Source organism: Nelumbo nucifera, chromosome 1 (assembly GCF_055504915.1).
Source record: "Nelumbo nucifera cultivar China Antique chromosome 1, China Antique-T2T, whole genome shotgun sequence".
Classification (NCBI taxonomy): Eukaryota; Viridiplantae; Streptophyta; class Magnoliopsida; order Proteales; family Nelumbonaceae; genus Nelumbo; species Nelumbo nucifera.
In genome coordinates, this window is record NC_142649.1 from 193,867,828 (window position 1) to 193,879,271 (window position 11,444).

Genomic DNA, 11,444 nt, shown 5'->3' on the forward strand with positions numbered 1-11,444 from the left:
TTGACAATCAGAATTGGCATGTCCTAAAATTATCCAGTCTTTTATTTAGGTTGGCAATTTGTGCAGATAGGGATGCAAAGGAATCAATGTGGTGTACTCCCCTCTGATTGGTTCGATCATTACTCCATTGGTAGCTGTTTGATACCATCTCCTCCACTAGGTCATATGCTTCCTTTGGAGTTTTCCTCATGATTGTACCACCTGCGGCTGCATCAATAATGGATCTATTAGAGGGGGTAATACCATTATAAAAAGTCTGTATTTGTCGCCAAGTTAGTATCCCATGGTGAGGACACTTCCTAAGCATCTCCTTAAATCTTTTCCATGCTTCATACAAGGATTCCCTCTCAAATTGAGAAAAAGTAGTAATATCATTAATTAGCTTTGCTGTTTTGGAGGGTGGGAAATATTTAGCCAAAAATTTCTGGGTTAGATCATTCCAAGTGGTGATACTTCCTGTAGGGAGTGAGTTGAGCCAATCTCTAGCTCTATCACGCAATGAAAAAGGAAATAATTTAAGCCTAATTGCATCATCACTAACTCCATTGTGTTTAAATGTATCACATATTTCAAGGAAGTTAACAATGTGTGCATTAGGGTCATCATTTGGTAACCCACTAAACTGAATACTAGTTTGGATCATTTGAATTATTGCAAGTTTTATATCAAAATTGTTTGCATGGATGGTGGGCTTGCAAATGCTGGAAGTCGCCCCATCAATGTTTGGACAAGCATAGTCCAAGAGGGTGTGATTTCCTTCTGCCATCTCTCCTTCAATCTCTATGGCTGGTTCGCAAATAACAACCTCCTCTCTTGCTTTTCCTTTGTTGGCCCTTTGCAACAAGCGAAGGGTCCTCTCAATTTCTGGATCGAATTCAGCTAGTCCTTCCTTTCTAGTGTGTGTCATGCACTAGTAAATCTGAACCAGCAAGAATTCGAACAAATAAACAAAAATAAAAATAATAAAAGAAAATAAAAACAGAAATAAAAGGTCCAAATTAATCAAGGTTAACAAATTTTAATATTATTTTAGGATTAAATCCCCGGCAACGGCCCCAAAAACTTGATAGCTATAAATATATAACCCTAGCAAGTGTACTAGTTATCAAGTAGTATAATAATATCGTTCCCACGGGGATTTAACAAAATAAGTATTAGAATCACAGTTTTCCCTAATTATTTGAAAAATCGAAATTTGGAATTGAGCAAAAACTACTGATAATAAAACTGGAGCAAAGAAAATAAAAGCAAGGGTGATCACTAATCGAATATGCAAATGATGAAATCGCTAGGACCTTTGGTCCACCTAACCAATGTAATGAATATTGATGGGTTCGATTAACCAAGATTAACTGTTATTCCCATAAGCTGAAGTTTTTCCCAATTTTATTTAATATTCTTTCCCAAGATATATTAAACCTATTTCTATCAAGTAACCCTTTGATCCCTCGACTAGAGTTCTCAATAATAGAAATGCATTAAGTGCAAGAAAAACTCAAATATTCAGATGAATCATGTATATATATCTCTATATACCATTCAATTAACAATATGAATTATTCTGTCAATTATGTGAATTCCTCTCTCAATTCATTCACATAACCCAAATCAATTAAGAGGTGGCCAAGCTCTTAATTGCAATAAGCACAATAATTCATAGACTATATGGAAATCACAATCTTGGATAAATCAAGAAGATAAAAATATATTCATTAATATGATTAGGCTTTCCATAGCCCTAGCAAGAAAACAAATCAGTTCATGATGGAAGAATTAAAGCAAAACAAAGGGAAAGAAAGAACTCTTGAATTCACCCATGGTGCTGAGATCTCCTCTTCTTGCCGCCACCTTCTTGTTGAAGTTTCTTGAATTCTTGAACCTTTCTTGAACCCTTCTTGACTGATTGCTCCTTGCTTCTTGATTCAAATCAGAAATTGAGTGATTTAGTGATGCCTACAGTTGGTCTGCCCCCTCCTTTATATAGCTTAAAGGGGAGGGGGTGGTCTCCTACTTCCTCTTGAAGTTGATCTTTACAAGAATAGAAAGTCCTATCCTAATTCTAATCTTATCTTTTTATCTAATGAACTCAATCCTCTTATCTCTCTAAGATTACATCAAGAATTTAGATCTGGAAGGACTCTTCTCAGTTTCTTGTTCTTGGATTCGTATTAGACCTCCTCTGCGAATTGGGCTTCAGCCAGGCTTTTCTGCAAATTGGGCTTTAGCTACGGATTGGGCCTTCCTATGAAATTTCCGTGACTTCGGGCTCGGATTTGACTTCGATGCAAGCCGAATCTGTGAAAGCCCAAAACATGAAAGTTGTGGAATTTTCTCTTATCTTTCCAGTGGATCTTGAATCAGCCCATTCGGAGTTTGGATATGCAGGTTAGGCCTAGATTACTGAATAATGTCGAAACTGTGAAAAATCATCCTATTTGTCTTTCTTTGCTCTTGATGCCTTCTTTCATGCCCTGAACAGAAATATGAGTCCAGTTAGGTGCTAATTCAGTATAAAAGACAGAATAATTGGGGATAAAAATATGATAAATTCTACTCTCATCAAATCCCCCACACTTAAACTCTTGCTCGTCCTCGGGCAAGACAAAACTCAAGCAAGAAATAAAGCAAGAAAAAAACTAACTTTTCTACCAATTTTTAAACTCAACTCTCCTTCCTCTTTCTTCACAAATATTCTAGGTTAACTATTGCAAACCATTAAATCAGCACAACCAAGTTATACTCAACTCATCTATCAGCCAATCCAATTTTTGCTACTGCAAATCAGGGAGTGAGTGCATTTTATGCTCCGTCTCACTTTTGGATCACTCGGCCAGTAGGTGCATTTTATGCTCCGTCCTACTGTCGAATTTGCTGGATAGTAGGTGCATTTTATGCTCCATCCTACCATTGAATTACTTGGTTGGTAGATGCATTTTATGCTCCATCCTACCAAAAATATTCACCCTATTTATTTAAACCCGAATTTAGGACTAGCTTAACTGGAAATGGCTTTAGATAGGTCGTGTACTTCTTAATTGTACCTCATTACAAGGTTCACCAAAATTTTCCTAGAGCATTGTTTCAATTGATTTCAAAAGAGTTGAGGTTTAGATTTTTTTTTTAAATGTAGAAAACATGACCTAAATCAAATTTTAAAACACCACCTAAATTCTAACCTAAATCCTAAATCCCCTCCCCCACACTTAAAACTTACATTGTCCCCAATGTGAGGTTAAATGCAAAGAAAGGGCAAAAAAAACTAAAGTAGAAATGTAAGAACAAAAAGAAAAAGCAAACTTCCCTATCATAAGTCGGCTCCTCTAACTCTCATGGTTTCAGCTTTTAGTGTGCTCCCCTCCATCCATCATGGGTGGGTTTAAATATGGAATAGGGACCTGCAAAACAGAGGGTAACGGTCTCTTATTAGAAATCAGCAACATATTATAATGAATCTTACCTTGTCTTGGCTTGCACCCTTCCTGGCCAGCCTTCAAATTGTTCAAAACCTCCTTAACTTCCTCATCCAAGTTAGCTTTCAAGACTCTTTTAGGGTAGGGGAGAGGAAGTTTAATAGCATATGAACTCAGTTTAGGTGTACTCCCTTCGATCTCCTTTTGCAGATTGGCCACATTAGCTTCCTTATCATCCTTCTGGGGTTCGCCAACTGTCTTCCCACTTCCTAAAGCTATGGCATTTACTTGCTCTCTTGGATTCTTCTCCGTATTGCTGGGCAGCCGTTCCTCTTTACTTTCCGACAACATATGCACAATCTGCCCCATTTAAACTTCTAAGTTCTTAATCAATGCTTCATGGCTTTGGAATTTTGCTTCAGTAGCATTGATGAACTTAGAAATCATCTCCTCCAAATTACTCTTTTTTTCTTGTGGGGGCGGCTGTTGTTGGAATCCCATGAGTGCCTTTTGTTGATTGTTGTTCCATGAAAAGTTTGGATGATCCCTCCACCCTGGGTTGTATGTGTTTGAGTAGGAGTTGAAATTCGGCCTGCCAGCATGAGAGATAAAACTAGCATTCTCATATGAAGTAAAAGGACTACCTAATGGACAATCAGAATTAGTATGTCCTAAGCATCTCTTTAAAAGGTCGGATTTTGATACCAAATTGGTATTCCATGGTGAGGATACCCCCTAAGCATCTCTTTAAATAAAGAAGAGTTCTTTCTATTTCAGGATCGAATCTTGCTAGTCCTTCTCTTCTAGTGTGTGTCATGCACTAATAAATCTGAACACAGCAAGAGTTTGAACAAATAAACAAAAATGAAAATAATAACAGAAATAAAAAGAAAATTAAAATATAAATAAAAGGTCCAAATTAATCAAGGTTAACAAATTCTAATATTATTTTAGGCTTAAATCCCCGGCAGCGGCGCCAAAAACTTGATAGCTATAAATATATAACCCTAGCAAGTGCACTAGTTATCAAGTAGTATAATAATATCGTTCCCACGGGGATTTAACAAAATAAGTATTAGAATCACAGTTCTCCCTAATTATTTGGACAATTGAAATTTAGGATTGAGCAAGAACTACTGAAAATAAAACTGGAACAAAGAAAATAAAAACAAGGGTGATCACTAATCGAATATGCAAATGATGAAATCGGTAGGACTTTTGGTCCACCTAACCAATGTAATGAATATTGATGGGTCCGATTATCCAAGACTAATTGTCATTCCCATAAGCTGAGATTTTCCCAAATTTATGTAATATTCTCTCTCGAGATATACTAAACCTACGCCCATCAGGTAACCCTTCGATCTCTTGAGTAGAGCTCTCAAGATGGAAGTGCATTAAGTCCAAGAAAACCATTAAATTCAGATGAATCATGTATATATATCTCTATATACCATTCAATTCACACTATGAATTATTTTGTCAATTATGTGAATTCCTCTCTCAATTCATTCACATAACCCAAATCAATTAAGAGGTGGCCAAGCTCTTAATTGCAATAAGCACAATAATTCATAGACTATATGGAAATCACAATCTTGGATAAATCAAGAAGATAAAAATATATTCATTAACATGGTTAGGCTTTCCATAGCCCTAGCAAGAAAACAAATCAGTTCATGATGGAAGAATTAAAGCAAACAAAGGGGAAGAAAGAACTCTTGAATTCGCCCATGGTGCTGAGATCTCCTCTTCTTGCTGCCACCTTCTTGTTGAAGTTTCTTGAATTCTTGAACCTTTCTTGAACCCTTCTTGACTGATTGCTCCTTGCTTCTTGATTCAAATCAGAAATTGAGTGATTCAGTGATGCCTAAAGCTGGTCCACCCCCTCCTTTATATAGCTTAAAGGAGAGGGGGTGGTCTCCTACTTCCTCTTGATGTTGATCTTTACAAGAATAGAAAGTCCTATCCTAATTCTAATCTTATCTTTTTATCTAATGAACTCAATCCTCTTATCTCTCTAAGATTACCTCAAGAATTTAGATCTGGAAGGACTCTTCTCAGTTTCTTGTTCTTGGATTTGTATTAGACCTCCTCTGCGAATTGGGCTTCAGCCAAGCTTTTCTGCAAGTTGGGCTTCAGCTGCGGATTGGGCCTTCCTATGAAATTTCTGCGACTTCGGGCCCGGATTTGACTTTGATGCAAGCTGAATCTGCGAAAGCCCAAAACATGAAAGTTGTGGAATTTTCTCTTATCTTTCCAGTGGATCTTGAATCAACCCATTTGGAGTTTGGATACGCGGGTTAGGCCCAGATTACTGAACAATGTCGAAACTGTGAAAAATCATCTGATTTGTCTTTCTTTGCTCCTGATGCTTTCTTTCATGCCCTAAACAGAAATATGAGTCCAATTAGGTGCTAATTCAGTATAAAAGATAGAATAATTGAGGATAAAAATATGATAAGAATTTATATCTGGAAGGACTCTTCTCAGTTTCTTGTTCTTGGATTTGTATTAGACCTCCTCTGCGAATTGGGCTTCAGCCAGGCTTTTCTGCAAGTTGGGCTTCAGCTGCGGATTGGGCCTTCCTATGAAATTTCTGCGACTTCGGGCCCGGATTTGACTTCGATGCAAGCTGAATCTGTGAAAGCCCAAAACATGAAAGTTGTGGAATTTTCTCTTATCTTTCCAGTGGATCTTGAATCAACCCATTTGGAGTTTGGGTACGCGGGTTAGGCCCAGATTACTGAACAATGTCGAAACTGTGAAAAATCATCTGATTTGTCTTTCTTTGCTCCTGATGCCTTCTTTCATGCCCTGAACAGAAATATGAGTCCAATTAGGTTCTAATTCAGTATAAAAGATAGAATAATTGAGGATAAAAATATGATAAATTCTACTCTCATCAATGCCTAAAGCTGGTCCGCCCCCTCCTTTATATAGCTTAAAGGGGAGGGGGTGGTCTTCTACTTCCTCTTGAAGTTGATCTTTGCAAGAATAGAAAGTCCTATCCTAATTCTAATCTTATCTTTTTATCTAATGACTCAATCCTTTTATCTCTCTAAGATTACATCAAGAATTTAGATCTGGAAGGACTCTTCTTAGTTTCTTGTTCTTGGATTCGTATTAAACCTCCTCTGCGAATTGGGCTTCAGCCAGACTTTTCTGCAAGTTGGCCTTCAGCTGCGGATTGGGCCTTCCTACAAATTTGCCCAACTTTGGGCTCGGATTTTACTTCAATGTAGGCCGAATTTGCGAAATCCCAAAGCATCAATGTTGTGGATTTTTCTCTTATCTTTCCAGTGGATCTTAAATCAGCCCATTCGGAGTTCGGATACGCGAATTAGGCCCAGATTACTGAACGATATCGAAACTGTGAAAAATCATCCGATTGTTTTTCTTTGCTCCTGATGCCTTCTTTCATGCCCTGAACAGAAATATGAGTCCAATTAGATGCTAATTTGGTATAAAAGACATAATAATTGGGGATAAAAATATGATAAATTATACTCTCATCAGAAATCTCAAAGATGAATAAATGGAAATGGAACATAGATTAAAACCCATATTTATGTAGGTAACATGAATCAAACTAAGGTTGTAGATTAACGTTTTGTTGTTTACCAGAAAATGGCAAATGGTTAATTTGCAAAGGTTCTTGATGATAATAAGCTTAAGGGCCCAAACTATGCCGACTTGTACAAAAACCTTATGTTGGTCCTGACTTTAGAAAAATTAGATAAAGTGGCAAAGAATCCTGCACCGGAACGTCCGGGAGAGAGGGCTTCTGAAGCCCGCAGGAGGGACTACCAAGAGTGGGAGGAGAAAAACTCCCTAGCCCGCTGCTATATCATAGCCTCTTTAGATAATCCGATACAGAGGTAGTTCGATCAGATCGAACTCGCCAAAGACATATTGGATAGTCTAAAAACTATGTACGAAGAGTAGAACTGTTCTACTCGCCAAAAGGTCCTAAAGCAGTTCATGACCGCGCAAATGAGCAATGGGCAGCAAGTTCATGACCATTGTCTCTGGATGATGGGGTACATAAATGAGCTGGAGGCCCTTGGGTCCGGGCTACATCTGGTCACACAGATAGACGCCATTCTTAACTCCTTGCCTCCATCCTTCAATCCGTTCATTATGAACTATAATATGAACAAGTTGAATGTTAGCGTTCAAGAGCTCATCAATATGTTGCAATGAGCCGAAGAACTGATTAGGAAGGATGAGCCGATAGCCATGCTTGTTGAAGTTGGAAAATTAGGCAAGAAGAGGAGGGCAAAGATAAAGCGCCAGAAAAAGGCAACGAAATCTAAGAAGCGAAAGAAAGACAAGGCATCCAATGCCTGTCACTTCTGCAAGTAGGCCGACCACTGGAAGAGGAACTATCCTGCCTACCTGGAATCTAAGAAAGGTAATTTCGAAACTTGTGTCATAGAGTCTAATCTGTTAGTTACTTCTATGTCCTGGTGTGTTGAATCCGGGGCTTCAACTCATGCGTGTAATTCCCTGCAGTGGTTCAAAGTAAGCAAAATACTGAGTGAAGGGGAAGTGACGCTTTACTTCGGGACTTTTGCAAATGTTGTAGCTATGGCGATAGGAACCGTAGAATTAGTCTTTAGAGAAAGAATTCTTGTACTTAAGGATTGTCTTTATGTACAGAACTTAAGAAGAAATTTGATTTTTGTTTCTAAACTGTGAGTTGATGGATATACTGTCTATTTTAGTAATATGATTACTATTAAAAGGAACAATAAATTCATCGCATGCAGGGAACTGGAGAACAGTCTCTATGTTCTACATCCTTCTCTAGAAACTAACTTAACCGAAACTACGTCGGTTGAAATCCCCAAGAAAAAAACTCGTGATATAGTTAGTCCCACATGCCTGTGGCATTACCGGCTTGGCCATATCGGTATTGACCGAATCACAAGGTTGGTAAAGGATGGTTACGTGTACCTAATGAGACAGAAGTCCGAATCCTTTTTAAAGTTCAAGGAGTTCAGATAAGAAGTCGAGAAGCAGTTAGGGAGAGAAATTAAGGCCCTTCGATCAGATCGAGGTGGCGAGTATATCTCTGATGAATTCAGGGACTACTTGAATGCCAACGGGATAATATCACAGTTAGCTCCTCCTGCTACACCACAACATAATGGTGTTTCAAAGAGGAGGAACAGGACATTGTTAGACATGGTCCGGTCACTTCTCACACGCTCAGAATTACCCACATCCTTTTGGGGATATGCATTAGAGACTTCTATCTACGTGCTGAATCGGGATCCAACCAAATCGGTTCCGAAAACTCCATATGAACTTTGGACCGGAAAGAATCCAAGTGTCAAACACTTGAAGATTTGGGGTTGTCCTGCGCACGTTAAAAGAACGAGTGCGGACAAGTTGGAATCCAGGACCAGTCGTTGCCTATTTGTGGGCTACCCAAAGGATTCGGTGGGTTATCTATTCTATGACCCAAGTAAGCAGAAAGTGTTCTGCAGTCAAAATGCCCAGTTCTTAGAGACCAATTACATCCTGGACACCCATCGTCAAGAAATAGTTCTTGATGAGGATAGCTCAGGAGTAGTGGAAGATGTCCCACAAGTTCCAAGTAGTGACCAACCTAGAAGATCAACCCGGGTATCTAGGCCACCAGTCCGTTATGGTTATGACCAGGATAGTTACCTGGTGGAATCTTGGACAAGTGAGGAGGATTCCGTGACTTATGCAGAAGCTATATTGAACATAAATTCCCAGAAGTGGGTGGAGGCCATGAGAGCCGAGATGGACTCAATGGAGGCCAATGGAGTCTGGACTCTAGTAGATCCGCCCTCCGGGGTAAAAGCAATCGGTTGCAAATGGATCTATAAGACGAAGAAGGGCCCCGATGGCAAGATTGAGACCTACAAAGCACATTTGGTGGCGAAAGGGTATACTCAGAAAGAAGGCATCGACTATGAGGAAACTTTTTCGCCCGTGGCCATGCTTAAATCCATTAGTATCCTGCTAGCAGTAGCAACATACCATGTCTACGAGATTTGGTAGATAGATGTCAAAACCGCGTTCCTAAATGGAGATCTTAGTGAAGATATCTACATGGAGCAGCAGCAAGGCTTCATTGCTGCTGGTCAAGAACACATGGTTGAAGGGATGAGAGATCCATCGTATGGACGCCCAAAGGTTGCGGAATAAGGGGGCGAATTTTAAAAATTTTTCTCTCCCTTCAACTGGGAATCGCATTCCCTATTTTAGAAAATCATATTTTCAAGGATCATTCTTGAACCATAAACTGAACCAGATCTAAATCAAAAGGAGTAGGAGAGGATTATACCTGATACGGAGAAACAGTATCTCCCAACGAAGGTGTTCACGCCCAAGGAAGGATCCAAAGACTACTCCCACTGAAGATGGCGCAGTGCAAGATGGAGCAGAATCAGTAGTGTTCTTCTCCAAGAACTCTGTCCTTCGCAAGAATCAGTAGGATGGCACGTGAGCACAACTTCCTGTCAATTTTTTCTCAAAGAACTGATGTCAAGATCGAATCTTGACTTCTCCCACAACTGGACATCGAACTGGAAAACAGGGCGGCAAGAACAGGGAGGCGGCAAGATAGTATTCGCAGGGTGCAGAATTCTCTTTTCTTGTGATTTTAGGACTGAAGAAAATCTGATTCTGTGTCTTCTAAAGGCTGCCGCCCCTTCCTTCTTTTGTTAACCTAAAAGATCAGCTCCTGATCCAATTAGGAGCTGCTTATCCAAATCATATTTGGATAAGACCTCTTTTAGGTGATAGGGATAAACCCTTATCTTATCTGCAGATTAAATTAGCTCCTAATCTCATTAGGAGGTTTCTAGATCTGAATCACATTCAGATCTGGACTCTATGAGTGGATAGGGTCAAGACCCTATCCTATCTGCTAATCCATCTCAGAATTCGCCCCATTATTAACTAATAAAATAGCCCAGTTTGAAAGGGGCTTTACGCTCATTAAGCTTATGTGCTCACGTAACCTTCTTAACTGCTGCCCAATTGGGCTTCCTTGTATGGCGTGGGACCCAAGCATTGATCTACACATCATCCACATGGGTTCGGCCCAGCCTTTGTTACAAGGCCTGGCCGAATACACTGTCATGGACAGTGCACCCTCTGAAACCCATCAAATGGGCTCTATGGGCCCAACACTTACCCTAAGTGGTCCCTGGGCCAAGCCACCTTGTAACACCCAGGGACTGTGGGCATATGCAAGATTAGCCCATCAGGTATTATCCTCAATGGTCTTACACTTAACCTCTTAGCCCATAATGATCATACACTGCCCGACAAGAGAGGACCTCTCCCTCGACTGCAAGGAACAGTGTTGCACTCTCTACTTATATGGATCCCGGGAAGGATTCTTTGCCACTTTGTCTAGTTTTTCAGAAGCTAGGACCAGCATAAGGTTCTTGTACCAATCGGCATAGTTTGAGCCCTTCAACTTGTTGTCATCAAGTAATTTGGCAAATGATCCGTTTGCCATTTTCTGATAAAAGAGCAAACATCAGTCCATAACCTAATTTGATTCATGTTCATTTCATAGAAATGGATTTTAACCTACGTTCCATTTCCATTTATTCATCTCTGAGATTTCCCTCCTTTCTCAGTGACGGAGACTACGGGTTGTCTCTAAAATGTGAGAAATGACATAGGGTGCATGGAGCCAACTGTTTCAGCTGCATAACCCCACCACCTTTCTGTGAAGGATCATATCCACTCATCATATGAGTTTTCCCTTTGGCCTCTATCAGACAAGGTTCAGAGCCATTTTCAGGTAAATCTTTCTGTCCAGTGAGTGCTTACCCATCATATTCGTGAACGCCAAGGTATCGTAAGAGAGTTCCTATTTTCTGGTGAAGCCCTTTCCACATCGGTCTATGACGCCCCTATCATCTTATGAAACACTCAGACAAGCCCAACAGCAAATGGATAGCCCATTTTTTGGTGCGTTTCCTCATTACTGAAGGACCCATCCTAATGCTAATGAAGGAAGGCTTTTAGAGA

At 39.7% G+C, this 11,444-nt stretch overlaps 1 non-coding gene across 1 annotated transcript; it reads left to right on the top strand.

The window, feature by feature from the left end:
• The first annotated feature begins 278 nt into the window (after positions 1-278).
• LOC148804305 (small nucleolar RNA R71) lies at positions 279-385 on the top strand. Its single transcript, XR_016081546.1, has one exon. It is a non-coding gene; the product is annotated as a small nucleolar RNA R71 (small nucleolar RNA).
• The last annotated feature ends 11,059 nt before the right edge of the window (positions 386-11,444 follow it).